The sequence below is a fragment of the Hypanus sabinus genome, chromosome 11 (assembly GCF_030144855.1).
Source record: "Hypanus sabinus isolate sHypSab1 chromosome 11, sHypSab1.hap1, whole genome shotgun sequence".
Taxonomy (NCBI): Eukaryota; Metazoa; Chordata; class Chondrichthyes; order Myliobatiformes; family Dasyatidae; genus Hypanus; species Hypanus sabinus.
This window is the reverse complement of record NC_082716.1, coordinates 102,040,706-102,057,144: the sequence shown is the minus strand read 5'-3', so window position 1 is coordinate 102,057,144 and position 16,439 is coordinate 102,040,706. Positions and strand designations below refer to the sequence as shown.

The 16,439-nt window shown below is 51.9% G+C and overlaps 1 protein-coding gene across 1 annotated transcript in view; it reads left to right on the top strand.

Annotated features, from left to right (window-relative positions):
* The window catches only part of LOC132402225 (leucine-rich repeat and fibronectin type III domain-containing protein 1-like), a 485,636-nt gene that overhangs the window by 48,153 nt on the left and 421,044 nt on the right, over nt 1-16,439 (top strand). The gene's annotated exons all lie outside the window — the stretch shown is intronic.

Below are 16,439 nucleotides of genomic sequence, written 5' to 3'. Positions count from 1 at the left end.
TGTGTTCTAGGGGAGGGTTGATTGTGTGGTGTCTAGTTGGGGAGGGCTGATTGTGTGGTGTGTTGTTGGGGAGGGCTGATTGTGTGGTGTGTTGTTGGTGAAGGGCTGATTGTGTGTTGTGTTGTTGGGGAGGGCTGATCGTGTGGTGTGTTGTAGTGGGAGGTCTGATTGTGTGGTGTGTTGTTGAGGTGGGCTGATTGTGTGGTTTGTTGTTGGGGGAGTGTTGATTGTGTGGTGTGTTGTTGGGGAGGGCTGATTGAGTGGTGTGTTGATGGGGGAGGGGTGATTGATGTGTTGTTGGGGAGGGCTGATTGTGTGGTGTTTTATTGGGGAGGGCTGAAAGTGTGGTGTATCATTGGGAAGGGCGGATTTTGTGGTGTGTTGCTGGGGAGGGCTGATTGTTTCGTGTGTTGTTGGGGAGGGTTGATTGTGTGGTGTGTTAGGGAGGGCTGATTGTGTGGTGTGTTGGAGGAGGGCTGATTGTGTGCTGAGTTGTTGGAGAAGGGCTGATTGTGTGGTGTGTTGTTGGGGAGGGCTGATTGTGTGGTGTGTTGTTGGGGAGGGCTGATTGTGTGGTTTGTTGCTGGGGGAGGGCTGATTGTGTGGTGTGTTGTTCGTGGCGGCCAGATTGTGTAGTGTATTGTTGCGGGAGGGCTGATTGTTTGGTGTGTTGTGGGGGAGGGCTGATTGTTTGGTCTGTTGTTGGGGAGGGATGATTGTGTGGTGTGTTGTTGAGGAGGGCTGATTGTGTGGTGTGTATGGGGGGACCTGATTGTGTGGTGTGTTCTTGGGGGACTTTTGATTGTGTGGTTTGTTGTTCGGGGTGTTGATTGTGTGGTGTGTTGTTGGGGGAGGGTTGATTGTGTGGTGTGTTGTTGGGGAGCGCTGATTGTGTTGTGTATTGTTGGGGGAGGGCTGATTGTGTGGTGTTTTGTTGGGGAAGGACTGATTGTGTGTTGTGTTGTTGGGGAGGTCTGATTGTGTTGTGCGTTGTTGGGGAGTGTTGATTGTGTGTTGTTTTGTTGGGTTGGGTTGATTGTGTTGTGATGGGGCAGGGCTGATTGTGTGGTATGTTGTTGGATTGCGCTGAGAGTGTGGTGTGTTGTAGTGGGAGGTCTGATTGTGTGGTTTGTTGTTGAGGTGGGCTGATTGTGTGGTGTGTCGTTAGCGGACGGCTGATTGTGTGGTGTGCTGCTGGGGAAGGGCTGAATTTGTGGTGTGTTGTTGTGGGAGGGTTGATTGTGTGGTGTTTTATTGGGGAGGGCTGAAAGTGTGGTGTATCATTGGGAAGGGCTGATTTTGTGGTGTGTTGCTGGGGAGGGCTGATTGGTTGGTGTGTTGTTGGGGTGGGCTGATTGTGTGGTGTGTTGTTGGGGGTGGGCTCTCTGGTGTGTTGTTGGTGAGTCCTGATTGTGTGATGTGTTATTGGGAAGGGCTGATTGTGTTGTGTGTTGCTGGGGAGAGTTGATTGTGTGGTGTCTAGTTGGGGAGGGCTGATTGTGTGGTGTGTTGTTGGGGAGGGCTGATTGTGTGGTGTGTTGTTGGTGAAGGGCTGATTGTGTGTTGTGTTGTTGGGGAGGGCTGATCGTGTGGTGTGTTGTAGTGGGAGGTCTGATTGTGTGGTGTGTTGTTGAGGTGGGCTGATTGTGTGGTGTGTTGTTGGGGGAGTGTTGATTGTGTGGTGTGTTGTTGGGGAGGGCTGATTGAGTGGTGTGTTGATGGGGGAGGGGTGATTGTGTGGTGTTTTATTGGGGAGGGCAGAAAGTGTGGTGTATCATTGGGAAGGGCTGATTTTGTGGTGTGTTGCTGGGGAGGGCTGATTGTTTCGTGTGTTGTTGGGGAGGGTTGATTGTGTGGTGTGTTAGGGAGGGCTGATTGTGTGGTGTGTTGGAGGAGGGCTGATTGTGTGCTGAGTTGTTGGAGAAGGGCTGATTGTGTGGTGTGTTGTTGGGGAGGGCTGATTGTGTGGTGTGTTGTTGGGGAGGGCTGATTGTGTGTTGTGTTGTTGAGGAGGGCTGATTGTGTGGTGTGTTGTTGGGGAGGGCTGATTGTGTGGTGTGTTGTTGGGGAACGGCTGATTGTGTGGTGTGCTGTTGGGGAGGACAGATTGTGTGGTGTGTTGGGAAGGGCGAATTGTGTGGTATGTTGTTGGATTGCGCTGAGAGTGTGGTGTGTTGTAGTGGGAGGTCTGATTGTGTGGTTTGTTGTTGAGGTGGGCTGATTGTGTGGTGTGTCGTTGGGGGACGGCTGATTGTGTGGTGTGCTGCTGGGGAAGGGCTGAATTTGTGGTGTGTTGTTGTGGGAGGGTTGATTGTGTGGTGTTTTATTGGGGAGGGCTGAAAGTGTGGTGTATCATTGGGAAGGGCTGATTTTGTGGTGTGTTGCTGGGGCGGGCTGATTGTGCACTGTTTTGTTGGGAAGTGTTGATTGTGTGATGTGTTGTTGAGGTGGGCTGATTGTGTGGTGTTTTATTGGAGAGGCTTGATTTTGTGATGTGTTGTTGGGGAGGGCTGATTGTTTCGTGTGTTGTTGGGGAGGGTTGATTGTGTGGTGTGTTGTTGGGGAGGGCTGATTGTGTGGTGTGTTGTTGGTGAAGGGCTGATTGTGTGTTGTGTTGTTCGGGAGGGCTGATCGTGTGGTGTGTTGTAGTGGGAGGTCTGATTGTGTGGTGTGTTGTTGAGGTGGGCTGATTGTGTGGTGTGTTGTTGGGGGAGTGTTGATTGTGTGGTGTGTTGTTGGGGAGGGCTGATTGAGTGGTGTTTTGATGGGGGAGGGGTGATTGTGTGTTGTGTTGTTGGGGTGGGCTGATTGTGTGGTGCGTTGTTGGGGAACGGCTGATTGTGTGGTGTGCTGTTGGGGAGGACAGATTGTGTGGTGTGTTGGGGAGGACAGATTGTGTGGTGTGTTGGGAAGGGCTGATTGTGTGGGGTGTTGGGAAGGGCTGTTTGTGTGGTGTGTTGGGAAGGGCTGATTGTGTGGTGTGTTGTTGGGAAGGACAGATTGTGTGGTGTGTTGGGGAGGACAGATTGTGTGGTGTGTTGGGAAGGGCTGATTGTGTGGTGTGTTGGGGAGGACAGATTGTGTGGTGTGTTGGGGAGGACAGATTGTGTGGTGTGTTGGGAAGGGCTGATTGTGTGGTGTGTTGGGGAGGGCTGATTGTGTGGTGTGTTGGGGAGGGCTGATTGTGTGGTGTGCTGCTCGGGAACGGTTGATTGTGTGGTGTGTTGTTCAGGAGGGCTGATTGCGTGTTGTGTTGTTGGGGAAGGGCTGATTGTGTGATGCGTTGTTGGGGAACGGCTGATTGTGTGGTCTGTTGTTGGGGAGGGATGATTGTGTGGTGTGTTGGGAAGGGCTGATTGTGTGGTGTGTTTTTGGGGGAGGGCTGATTGTGTGGAGTGTTTCTGGAGAAGTGCTGATTGTGTGGTGTCTAGTTGGGGAGGGCTGATTGTGTGGTGTGTTGTTGGGAAGGGCTGATTTTGTGGTGTGTTGTTGGGGAGGGCTGATTGTACGGTGTTTTGTTGGGGAGGGTTGATTGTGTGGTGTGTTGCTGGGGAATGGCTGATTGTGTGGTGTGTTGTTGGTGGCGGCCAGATTGTGTAGTGTATTGTTGCGGGAGGGCTGATTGTTTGGTGTGTTGTGGGGGAGGGCTGATTGTGTGGTCTGTTGTTGGGGAGGGATGATTGTGTGGTGTGTTGTTGAGGAGGGCTGATTGTGTGGTGTGTATGGGGGGACCTGATTGTGTGGTGTGTTCTTGGGGGACGGCTGATTGTGTGGTTTGTTGTTGGGGGTGTTGATTGTGTGGTGTGTTGTTGGGGAAGGGTTGATTGTGTGGTGTGTTGTTGGGGAGGGCTGATTGTGTTGTGTATTGTTGGGGGAGGGCTGATTGTGTGGTGTTTTGTTGGGGAAGGACTGATTGTGTGTTGTGTTGTTGGGGAGGTCTGATTGTGTTGTGCGTTGTTGGGGAGTATTGATTGTGTGGTGTCTTGTTGGGTTGGGTTGATTGTGTGTTGTGATGGGGCAGGGCTGATTGTTTGGTATGTTGTTGGATTGCGCTGAGAGTGTGGTGTGTTGTAGTGGGAGGTCTGATTGTGTGGTTTGTTGTTGAGGTGGGCTGATTGTGTGGTGTGTCGTTGGGGGACGGCTGATTGTGTGGTGTGCTGCTGGGGAAGGGCTGAATTTGTGGTGTGTTGTTGTGGGAGGGTTGATTGTGTGGTGTTTTATTGGGGAGGGCTGAAAGTGTGGTGTATCATTGGGAAGGGCTGATTTTGTGGTGTGTTGCTGGGGAGGGCTGATTGTTTCGTGTGTTGTTGGGGAGGGTTGATTGTGTGGTGTCTAGTTGGGGAGGGCTGATTGTGTGGTGTGTTGTTGGGGAGGGCTGATTGTGTGGTGTGTTGTTGGTGAAGGGCTGATTGTGTGTTGTGTTGTTGGGGAGGGCTGATCGTGTGGTGTGTTGTAGTGGGAGGTCTGATTGTGTGGTGTCTTGTTGAGGTGGGCTGATTGTGTGGTGTGTTGTTGGGGGAGTGTTGATTGTGTGGTGTGTTGTTGGGGAGGGCAGATTGAGTGGTGTGTTGATGGGGGAGGGGTGATTGTGTGATGTGTTGTTGGGGAGGGCTGATTGTGTGGTGTGTATGGGGGGAGCTGATTGTGTGGTGTGTTCTTGTGGGAGGGCTGATTGTGTGGTGTTTTGTTGGGGAAGGACTGATTGTGTGTTGTGTTGTTGGGTTGGGTTGATTGTGTGGTGTGTTGTTGGGGAGGGCTGATTGTGTTGTGTTGCTGGAGAAGGGATATTGTGTGGTGTGTTGTTGGGGAGGGCTGATTGTGTGGTGTGTTGGGAAGGGCTGATTGTGTGGTGTGCTGCTCGGGAACGGTTGATTGGTGTGTTGTTGGGGAAGGGCTGATTGTGTGATGCGTTGTTGGGGAACGGCTGATTGTGTGGTGTGTTGTTGGTGAGGGCTGATTGTGTGGTGTGTTGTTGGGGAACGGCTGATTGTGTGGTGTGTTGTTGGTGAGGGCTGTGTGTTGCGTGTTGTTGGGGAGGGCTGATTGTGTGGTGTGTTTCTGGAGAATGGCTGATTGTGTGGTGTGTTAGGGAGGGCTGATTGTGTGGTGTGTTGTTGGGGAACGGCTGATTGTGTGGTGTGCTGTTGGGGAGAACAGATTGTGTGGTGTGTTGGGAAGGGCTGATTGTGTGGGGTGTTGGGAAGGGCTGATTGTGTGGTGTGTTGGGAAGGGCTGATTGTGTGGGGTGTTGGGAAGGGCTGATTGTGTGGTGTGTTGGGAAGGGCTGATTGTGTGGTGTGTTGTTGGGGAACGGCTGATTGTGTGGGGTGTTGGGAAGGGCTGATTGTGTGGTGTGTTGTTGGGGAACGGCTGATTGTGTGGGGTGTTGGGAAGGGCTGATTGTGTGGTGTGTTGGGAAGGGCTGATTGTGTGGTGTGTTGGGAAGGGCTGATTGTGTGGTGTGTTGGGAAGGGCTGATTGTGTGGTGTGCTGCTCGGGAACGGTTGATTGTGTGGTGTGTTGTTCAGGAGGGCTGATTGTGTGGTGTGTTGTTGGGGAAGGGCTGATTGCGTGGTGTGTTGTTGGGGGAGGGCTGATTGTGTGGTGTGTTGTTCAGGAGGGCTGATTGCGTGTTGTGTTGTTGGGGAAGGGCTGATTGTGTGATGCGTTGTTGGGGAACGGCTGATTGTGTGGTCTGTTGTTGGGGAGGGATGATTGTGTGGTGTGTTGGGAAGGGCTGATTTTGTGGTGTGTTGTTGGGGAGGGCTGATTGTACGGTGTTTTGTTGGGGAGGGTTGATTGTGTGGTGTGTTGCTGGGGAATGGCTGATTGTGTGGTGTGTTGTTCGTGGCGGCCAGATTGTGTAGTGTATTGTTGCGGGAGGGCTGATTGTTTGGTGTGTTGTGGGGGAGGGCTGATTGTTTGGTCTGTTGTTGGGGAGGGATGATTGTGTGGTGTGTTGTTGAGGAGGGCTGATTGTGTGGTGTGTATGGGGGGACCTGATTGTGTGGTGTGTTCTTGGGGGACTTTTGATTGTGTGGTTTGTTGTTCGGGGTGTTGATTGTGTGGTGTGTTGTTGGGGGAGGGTTGATTGTGTGGTGTGTTGTTGGGGAGGGCTGATTGTGTTGTGTATTGTTGGGGGAGGGCTGATTGTGTGGTGTTTTGTTGGGGAAGGACTGATTGTGTGTTGTGTTGTTGGGGAGGTCTGATTGTGTTGTGCGTTGTTAGGGAGTGTTGATTGTGTGGTGTTTTGTTGGGTTGGGTTGATTGTGTGTTGTGATGGGGCAGGGCTGATTGTGTGGTATGTTGTTGGATTGCGCTGAGAGTGTGGTGTGTTGTAGTGGGAGGTCTGATTGTGTGGTTTGTTGTTGAGGTGGGCTGATTGTGTGGTGTGTCGTTGGGGGACGGCTGATTGTGTGGTGTGCTGCTGGGGAAGGGCTGAATTTGTGGTGTGTTCTTGTGGGAGTGTTGATTGTGTGGTGTTTTATTGGGAAGGGCTGAAAGTGTGGTGTATCATTGGGAAGGGCTGATTTTGTGCTGTGTTGATGGGGAGGGCTGATTGTTTCGTGTGTTCTAGGGGAGGGTTGATTGTGTGGTGTCTAGTTGGGGAGGGCTGATTGTGTGGTGTGTTGTTGGGGAGGGCTGATTGTGTGGTGTGTTGTTGGTGAAGGGCTGATTGTGTGTTGTGTTGTTGGGGAGGGCTGATCGTGTGGTGTGTTGTAGTGGGAGGTCTGATTGTGTGGTGTGTTGTTGAGGTGGGCTGATTGTGTGGTTTGTTGTTGGGGGAGTGTTGATTGTGTGGTGTGTTGTTGGGGAGGGCTGATTGAGTGGTGTGTTGATGGGGGAGGGGTGATTGATGTGTTGTTGGGGAGGGCTGATTGTGTGGTGTTTTATTGGGGAGGGCTGAAAGTGTGGTGTATCATTGGGAAGGGCGGATTTTGTGGTGTGTTGCTGGGGAGGGCTGATTGTTTCGTGTGTTGTTGGGGAGGGTTGATTGTGTGGTGTGTTAGGGAGGGCTGATTGTGTGGTGTGTTGGAGGAGGGCTGATTGTGTGCTGAGTTGTTGGAGAAGGGCTGATTGTGTGGTGTGTTGTTGGGGAGGGCTGATTGTGTGGTGTGTTGTTGGGGAGGGCTGATTGTGTGGTTTGTTGCTGGGGGAGGGCTGATTGTGTGGTGTGTTGTTCGTGGCGGCCAGATTGTGTAGTGTATTGTTGCGGGAGGGCTGATTGTTTGGTGTGTTGTGGGGGAGGGCTGATTGTTTGGTCTGTTGTTGGGGAGGGATGATTGTGTGGTGTGTTGTTGAGGAGGGCTGATTGTGTGGTGTGTATGGGGGGACCTGATTGTGTGGTGTGTTCTTGGGGGACTTTTGATTGTGTGGTTTGTTGTTCGGGGTGTTGATTGTGTGGTGTGTTGTTGGGGGAGGGTTGATTGTGTGGTGTGTTGTTGGGGAGCGCTGATTGTGTTGTGTATTGTTGGGGGAGGGCTGATTGTGTGGTGTTTTGTTGGGGAAGGACTGATTGTGTGTTGTGTTGTTGGGGAGGTCTGATTGTGTTGTGCGTTGTTGGGGAGTGTTGATTGTGTGTTGTTTTGTTGGGTTGGGTTGATTGTGTTGTGATGGGGCAGGGCTGATTGTGTGGTATGTTGTTGGATTGCGCTGAGAGTGTGGTGTGTTGTAGTGGGAGGTCTGATTGTGTGGTTTGTTGTTGAGGTGGGCTGATTGTGTGGTGTGTCGTTAGCGGACGGCTGATTGTGTGGTGTGCTGCTGGGGAAGGGCTGAATTTGTGGTGTGTTGTTGTGGGAGGGTTGATTGTGTGGTGTTTTATTGGGGAGGGCTGAAAGTGTGGTGTATCATTGGGAAGGGCTGATTTTGTGGTGTGTTGCTGGGGAGGGCTGATTGGTTGGTGTGTTGTTGGGGTGGGCTGATTGTGTGGTGTGTTGTTGGGGGTGGGCTCTCTGGTGTGTTGTTGGTGAGTCCTGATTGTGTGATGTGTTATTGGGAAGGGCTGATTGTGTTGTGTGTTGCTGGGGAGAGTTGATTGTGTGGTGTCTAGTTGGGGAGGGCTGATTGTGTGGTGTGTTGTTGGGGAGGGCTGATTGTGTGGTGTGTTGTTGGTGAAGGGCTGATTGTGTGTTGTGTTGTTGGGGAGGGCTGATCGTGTGGTGTGTTGTAGTGGGAGGTCTGATTGTGTGGTGTGTTGTTGAGGTGGGCTGATTGTGTGGTGTGTTGTTGGGGGAGTGTTGATTGTGTGGTGTGTTGTTGGGGAGGGCTGATTGAGTGGTGTGTTGATGGGGGAGGGGTGATTGTGTGGTGTTTTATTGGGGAGGGCAGAAAGTGTGGTGTATCATTGGGAAGGGCTGATTTTGTGGTGTGTTGCTGGGGAGGGCTGATTGTTTCGTGTGTTGTTGGGGAGGGTTGATTGTGTGGTGTGTTAGGGAGGGCTGATTGTGTGGTGTGTTGGAGGAGGGCTGATTGTGTGCTGAGTTGTTGGAGAAGGGCTGATTGTGTGGTGTGTTGTTGGGGAGGGCTGATTGTGTGGTGTGTTGTTGGGGAGGGCTGATTGTGTGTTGTGTTGTTGAGGAGGGCTGATTGTGTGGTGTGTTGTTGGGGAGGGCTGATTGTGTGGTGTGTTGTTGGGGAACGGCTGATTGTGTGGTGTGCTGTTGGGGAGGACAGATTGTGTGGTGTGTTGGGAAGGGCGAATTGTGTGGTATGTTGTTGGATTGCGCTGAGAGTGTGGTGTGTTGTAGTGGGAGGTCTGATTGTGTGGTTTGTTGTTGAGGTGGGCTGATTGTGTGGTGTGTCGTTGGGGGACGGCTGATTGTGTGGTGTGCTGCTGGGGAAGGGCTGAATTTGTGGTGTGTTGTTGTGGGAGGGTTGATTGTGTGGTGTTTTATTGGGGAGGGCTGAAAGTGTGGTGTATCATTGGGAAGGGCTGATTTTGTGGTGTGTTGCTGGGGCGGGCTGATTGTGCACTGTTTTGTTGGGAAGTGTTGATTGTGTGTTGTGTTGTTGGGGAGGGCTGATCGTGTGGTGTGTTGTAGTGGGAGGTCTGATTGTGTGATGTGTTGTTGAGGTGGGCTGATTGTGTGGTGTTTTATTGGAGAGGCTTGATTTTGTGATGTGTTGTTGGGGAGGGCTGATTGTTTCGTGTGTTGTTGGGGAGGGTTGATTGTGTGGTGTGTTGTTGGGGAGGGCTGATTGTGTGGTGTGTTGTTGGTGAAGGGCTGATTGTGTGTTGTGTTGTTCGGGAGGGCTGATCGTGTGGTGTGTTGTAGTGGGAGGTCTGATTGTGTGGTGTGTTGTTGAGGTGGGCTGATTGTGTGGTGTGTTGTTGGGGGAGTGTTGATTGTGTGGTGTGTTGTTGGGGAGGGCTGATTGAGTGGTGTTTTGATGGGGGAGGGGTGATTGTGTGTTGTGTTGTTGGGGTGGGCTGATTGTGTGGTGCGTTGTTGGGGAACGGCTGATTGTGTGGTGTGCTGTTGGGGAGGGCTGATTGTGTGGTGTGTTGGGAAGGGCTGATTGTGTGGGGTGTTGGGAAGGGCTGTTTGTGTGGTGTGTTGGGAAGGGCTGATTGTGTGGTGTGCTGCTCGGGAACGGTTGATTGTGTGGTGTGTCGTTCAGGAGGGCTGATTGCGTGTTGTGTTGTTGGGGAAGGGCTGATTGTGTGATGCGTTGTTGGGGAACAGCTGATTGTGTGGTCTGTTGTTGGGGAGGGATGATTGTGTGGTGTGTTGGGAAGGGCTGATTGTGTGGTGTGTTTTTGGGGGAGGGCTGATTGTGTGGAGTGTTTCTGGAGAAGTGCTGATTGTGTGGTGTCTAGTTGGGGAGGGCTGATTGTCTGGTGTGTTGTTGGAGAAGTGCTGATTGTGTGGTGTGTTGTTGGGAAGGGCTGATTTTGTGGTGTGTTGTTGGGGAGGGCTGATTGTACGGTGTTTTGTTGGGGAGGGTTGATTGTGTGGTGTGTTGCTGGGGAATGGCTGATTGTGTGGTGTGTTGTTGGTGGCGGCCAGATTGTGTAGTGTATTGTTGCGGGAGGGCTGATTGTTTGGTGTGTTGTGGGGGAGGGCTGATTGTGTGGTCTGTTGTTGGGGAGGGATGATTGTGTGGTGTGTTGTTGAGGAGGGCTGATTGTGTGGTGTGTATGGGGGGACCTGATTGTGTGGTGTGTTCTTGGGGGACGGCTGATTGTGTGGTTTGTTGTTGGGGGTGTTGATTGTGTGGTGTGTTGTTGGGGAAGGGTTGATTGTGTGGTGTGTTGTTGGGGAGGGCTGATTGTGTTGTGTATTGTTGGGGGAGGGCTGATTGTGTGGTGTTTTGTTGGGGAAGGACTGATTGTGTGTTGTGTTGTTGGGGAGGTCTGATTGTGTTGTGCGTTGTTGGGGAGTATTGATTGTGTGGTGTCTTGTTGGGTTGGGTTGATTGTGTGTTGTGATGGGGCAGGGCTGATTGTTTGGTATGTTGTTGGATTGCGCTGAGAGTGTGGTGTGTTGTAGTGGGAGGTCTGATTGTGTGGTTTGTTGTTGAGGTGGGCTGATTGTGTGGTGTGTCGTTGGGGGACGGCTGATTGTGTGGTGTGCTGCTGGGGAAGGGCTGAATTTGTGGTGTGTTGTTGTGGGAGGGTTGATTGTGTGGTGTTTTATTGGGGAGGGCTGAAAGTGTGGTGTATCATTGGGAAGGGCTGATTTTGTGGTGTGTTGCTGGGGAGGGCTGATTGTTTCGTGTGTTGTTGGGGAGGGTTGATTGTGTGGTGTCTAGTTGGGGAGGGCTGATTGTGTGGTGTGTTGTTGGGGAGGGCTGATTGTGTGGTGTGTTGTTGGTGAAGGGCTGATTGTGTGTTGTGTTGTTGGGGAGGGCTGATCGTGTGGTGTGTTGTAGTGGGAGGTCTGATTGTGTGGTGTCTTGTTGAGGTGGGCTGATTGTGTGGTGTGTTGTTGGGGGAGTGTTGATTGTGTGGTGTGTTGTTGGGGAGGGCAGATTGAGTGGTGTGTTGATGGGGGAGGGGTGATTGTGTGATGTGTTGTTGGGGAGGGCTGATTGTGTGGTGTGTATGGGGGGAGCTGATTGTGTGGTGTGTTCTTGTGGGAGGGCTGATTGTGTGGTGTTTTGTTGGGGAAGGACTGATTGTGTGTTGTGTTGTTGGGTTGGGTTGATTGTGTGGTGTGTTGTTGGGGAGGGCTGATTGTGTTGTGTTGCTGGAGAAGGGATATTGTGTGGTGTGTTGTTGGGGAGGGCTGATTGTGTGATGCGTTGTTGGGGAACGGCTGATTGTGTGGTGTGTTGTTGGGGAGGGCTGATTGTGTGGTGTGTTGTTGGTGAGGGCTGTGTGTTGCGTGTTGTTGGGGAGTGCTGATTGTGTGGTGTGTTAGGGAGGGCTGATTGTGTGGTGTGTTGTTGGGGAACGGCTGATTGTGTGGTGTGCTGTTGGGGAGAACAGATTGTGTGGGGTGTTGGGAAGGGCTGATTGTGTGGGGTGTTGGGAAGGGCTGATTGTGTGGTGTGTTGTTGGGGAACGGCTGATTGTGTGGTGTGTTGGGAAGGGCTGATTGTGTGGGGTGTTGGGAAGGGCTGATTGTGTGGGGTGTTGGGAAGGGCTGATTGTGTGGTGTGTTGGGGAGGGCTGATTGTGTGGTGTGCTGCTCGGGAACGGTTGATTGTGTGGTGTGTTGTTCAGGAGGGCTGATTGCGTGTTGTGTTGTTGGGGAAGGGCTGATTGTGTGATGCGTTGTTGGGGAACGGCTGATTGTGTGGTCTGTTGTTGGGGAGGGATGATTGTGTGGTGTGTTGGGAAGGGCTGATTTTGTGGTGTGTTGTTGGGGAGGGCTGATTGTACGGTGTTTTGTTGGGGAGGGTTGATTGTGTGGTGTGTTGCTGGGAATGGCTGATTGTGTGGTGTGTTGTTCGTGGCGGCCAGATTGTGTAGTGTATTGTTGCGGGAGGGCTGATTGTTTGGTGTGTTGTGGGGGAGGGCTGATTGTTTGGTCTGTTGTTGGGGAGGGATGATTGTGTGGTGTGTTGTTGAGGAGGGCTGATTGTGTGGTGTGTATGGGGGGACCTGATTGTGTGGTGTGTTCTTGGGGGACTTTTGATTGTGTGGTTTGTTGTTCGGGGTGTTGATTGTGTGGTGTGTTGTTGGGGGAGGGTTGATTGTGTGGTGTGTTGTTGGGGAGGGCTGATTGTGTTGTGTATTGTTGGGGGAGGGCTGATTGTGTGGTGTTTTGTTGGGGAAGGACTGATTGTGTGTTGTGTTGTTGGGGAGGTCTGATTGTGTTGTGCGTTGTTAGGGAGTGTTGATTGTGTGGTGTTTTGTTGGGTTGGGTTGATTGTGTGTTGTGATGGGGCAGGGCTGATTGTGTGGTATGTTGTTGGATTGCGCTGAGAGTGTGGTGTGTTGTAGTGGGAGGTCTGATTGTGTGGTTTGTTGTTGAGGTGGGCTGATTGTGTGGTGTGTCGTTGGGGGACGGCTGATTGTGTGGTGTGCTGCTGGGGAAGGGCTGAATTTGTGGTGTGTTCTTGTGGGAGTGTTGATTGTGTGGTGTTTTATTGGGAAGGGCTGAAAGTGTGGTGTATCATTGGGAAGGGCTGATTTTGTGCTGTGTTGATGGGGAGGGCTGATTGTTTCGTGTGTTCTAGGGGAGGGTTGATTGTGTGGTGTCTAGTTGGGGAGGGCTGATTGTGTGGTGTGTTGTTGGGGAGGGCTGATTGTGTGGTGTGTTGTTGGTGAAGGGCTGATTGTGTGTTGTGTTGTTGGGGAGGGCTGATCGTGTGGTGTGTTGTAGTGGGAGGTCTGATTGTGTGGTGTGTTGTTGAGGTGGGCTGATTGTGTGGTTTGTTGTTGGGGGAGTGTTGATTGTGTGGTGTGTTGTTGGGGAGGGCTGATTGAGTGGTGTGTTGATGGGGGAGGGGTGATTGATGTGTTGTTGGGGAGGGCTGATTGTGTGGTGTTTTATTGGGGAGGGCTGAAAGTGTGGTGTATCATTGGGAAGGGCGGATTTTGTGGTGTGTTGCTGGGGAGGGCTGATTGTTTCGTGTGTTGTTGGGGAGGGTTGATTGTGTGGTGTGTTAGGGAGGGCTGATTGTGTGGTGTGTTGGAGGAGGGCTGATTGTGTGCTGAGTTGTTGGAGAAGGGCTGATTGTGTGGTGTGTTGTTGGGGAGGGCTGATTGTGTGGTGTGTTGTTGGGGAGGGCTGATTGTGTGGTTTGTTGCTGGGGGAGGGCTGATTGTGTGGTGTGTTGTTCGTGGCGGCCAGATTGTGTAGTGTATTGTTGCGGGAGGGCTGATTGTTTGGTGTGTTGTGGGGGAGGGCTGATTGTTTGGTCTGTTGTTGGGGAGGGATGATTGTGTGGTGTGTTGTTGAGGAGGGCTGATTGTGTGGTGTGTATGGGGGGACCTGATTGTGTGGTGTGTTCTTGGGGGACTTTTGATTGTGTGGTTTGTTGTTCGGGGTGTTGATTGTGTGGTGTGTTGTTGGGGGAGGGTTGATTGTGTGGTGTGTTGTTGGGGAGCGCTGATTGTGTTGTGTATTGTTGGGGGAGGGCTGATTGTGTGGTGTTTTGTTGGGGAAGGACTGATTGTGTGTTGTGTTGTTGGGGAGGTCTGATTGTGTTGTGCGTTGTTGGGGAGTGTTGATTGTGTGTTGTTTTGTTGGGTTGGGTTGATTGTGTTGTGATGGGGCAGGGCTGATTGTGTGGTATGTTGTTGGATTGCGCTGAGAGTGTGGTGTGTTGTAGTGGGAGGTCTGATTGTGTGGTTTGTTGTTGAGGTGGGCTGATTGTGTGGTGTGTCGTTAGCGGACGGCTGATTGTGTGGTGTGCTGCTGGGGAAGGGCTGAATTTGTGGTGTGTTGTTGTGGGAGGGTTGATTGTGTGGTGTTTTATTGGGGAGGGCTGAAAGTGTGGTGTATCATTGGGAAGGGCTGATTTTGTGGTGTGTTGCTGGGGAGGGCTGATTGGTTGGTGTGTTGTTGGGGTGGGCTGATTGTGTGGTGTGTTGTTGGGGGTGGGCTCTCTGGTGTGTTGTTGGTGAGTCCTGATTGTGTGATGTGTTATTGGGAAGGGCTGATTGTGTTGTGTGTTGCTGGGGAGAGTTGATTGTGTGGTGTCTAGTTGGGGAGGGCTGATTGTGTGGTGTGTTGTTGGGGAGGGCTGATTGTGTGGTGTGTTGTTGGTGAAGGGCTGATTGTGTGTTGTGTTGTTGGGGAGGGCTGATCGTGTGGTGTGTTGTAGTGGGAGGTCTGATTGTGTGGTGTGTTGTTGAGGTGGGCTGATTGTGTGGTGTGTTGTTGGGGGAGTGTTGATTGTGTGGTGTGTTGTTGGGGAGGGCTGATTGAGTGGTGTGTTGATGGGGGAGGGGTGATTGTGTGGTGTTTTATTGGGGAGGGCAGAAAGTGTGGTGTATCATTGGGAAGGGCTGATTTTGTGGTGTGTTGCTGGGGAGGGCTGATTGTTTCGTGTGTTGTTGGGGAGGGTTGATTGTGTGGTGTGTTAGGGAGGGCTGATTGTGTGGTGTGTTGGAGGAGGGCTGATTGTGTGCTGAGTTGTTGGAGAAGGGCTGATTGTGTGGTGTGTTGTTGGGGAGGGCTGATTGTGTGGTGTGTTGTTGGGGAGGGCTGATTGTGTGTTGTGTTGTTGAGGAGGGCTGATTGTGTGGTGTGTTGTTGGGGAGGGCTGATTGTGTGGTGTGTTGTTGGGGAACGGCTGATTGTGTGGTGTGCTGTTGGGGAGGACAGATTGTGTGGTGTGTTGGGAAGGGCGAATTGTGTGGTATGTTGTTGGATTGCGCTGAGAGTGTGGTGTGTTGTAGTGGGAGGTCTGATTGTGTGGTTTGTTGTTGAGGTGGGCTGATTGTGTGGTGTGTCGTTGGGGGACGGCTGATTGTGTGGTGTGCTGCTGGGGAAGGGCTGAATTTGTGGTGTGTTGTTGTGGGAGGGTTGATTGTGTGGTGTTTTATTGGGGAGGGCTGAAAGTGTGGTGTATCATTGGGAAGGGCTGATTTTGTGGTGTGTTGCTGGGGCGGGCTGATTGTGCACTGTTTTGTTGGGAAGTGTTGATTGTGTGATGTGTTGTTGAGGTGGGCTGATTGTGTGGTGTTTTATTGGAGAGGCTTGATTTTGTGATGTGTTGTTGGGGAGGGCTGATTGTTTCGTGTGTTGTTGGGGAGGGTTGATTGTGTGGTGTGTTGTTGGGGAGGGCTGATTGTGTGGTGTGTTGTTGGTGAAGGGCTGATTGTGTGTTGTGTTGTTCGGGAGGGCTGATCGTGTGGTGTGTTGTAGTGGGAGGTCTGATTGTGTGGTGTGTTGTTGAGGTGGGCTGATTGTGTGGTGTGTTGTTGGGGGAGTGTTGATTGTGTGGTGTGTTGTTGGGGAGGGCTGATTGAGTGGTGTTTTGATGGGGGAGGGGTGATTGTGTGTTGTGTTGTTGGGTAGGGCTGATCGTGTGGTGTTTTGTAGTGGGAGGTCTGATTGTGTGGTGTGTTGTTGAGGTGGGCTTATTTTGTGGTGTGTTGTTGGGGGAGTGCTGATTTTGTGGTGTGTTGTTGGGGAGGGCTGATTGTGCGGTGTTTTGTTGGGGAGGGTTGATTGTGTGGTGTGTTGCTGGGGAATGGCTGATTGTGTGGTGTGTTGTTGGGGGCGGCCAGATTGTGTAGTGTATTGTTGCGGGAGGGCTGATTGTTTGGTGTGTTGTTGAGGAGGGCTGATTGTGTGGTGTGTATGGGGGGACCTGATTGTGTGGTGTGTTCTTGGGGGACTTTTGATTGTGTGGTTTGTTGTTCGGGGTGTTGATTGTGTGGTGTGTTGTTGGGGGACTTTTGATTGTGTGGTTTGTTGTTCGGGGTGTTGATTGTGTCGTGTGTTGTTGGGGAAGGGCTGATTGTGTGGTGTGTTGTTGGGGAGGGCTGATTGTGTGTTGTGTTGTTGGGGAAGGGCTGATTGTGTGATGCGTTGTTGGGGAACGGCTGATTGTGTGGTGTGTTAGGGAGGGCTGATTGTGTGCTGAGTTGTTGGAGAAGGGCTGATTGTGTGGTGTGTTGTTGGGGAGTGCTGATTGTGTGTTGTGTTGTTGAGGAGGGCTGATTGTGTGGTGTGTTGTTGGGGAGGGCTGATTGTGTGGTGTGTTGTTGGGGAGGGCTGATTGTGTGGTTTGTTGCTGGGGGAGGGCTGATTGTGTGGTGTGTTGTTGGTGAGGGCTGTGTGTTGCGTGTTGTTGGGGAGGGCTGATTGTGTGGTGTGTTTCTGGAGAATGGCTGATTGTGTGGTGTGTTAGGGAGGGCTGATTGTGTGGTGTGTTGGAGGAGGGCTGATTGTGTGCTGAGTTGTTGGAGAAGGGCTGATTGTGTGGTGTGTTGTTGGGGAGGGCTGATTGTGTGGTGTGTTGTTGGGGAGGGCTGATTGTGTGGTTTGTTGCTGGGGGAGGGCTGATTCTGTGGTGTGTTGTTGGAGAAG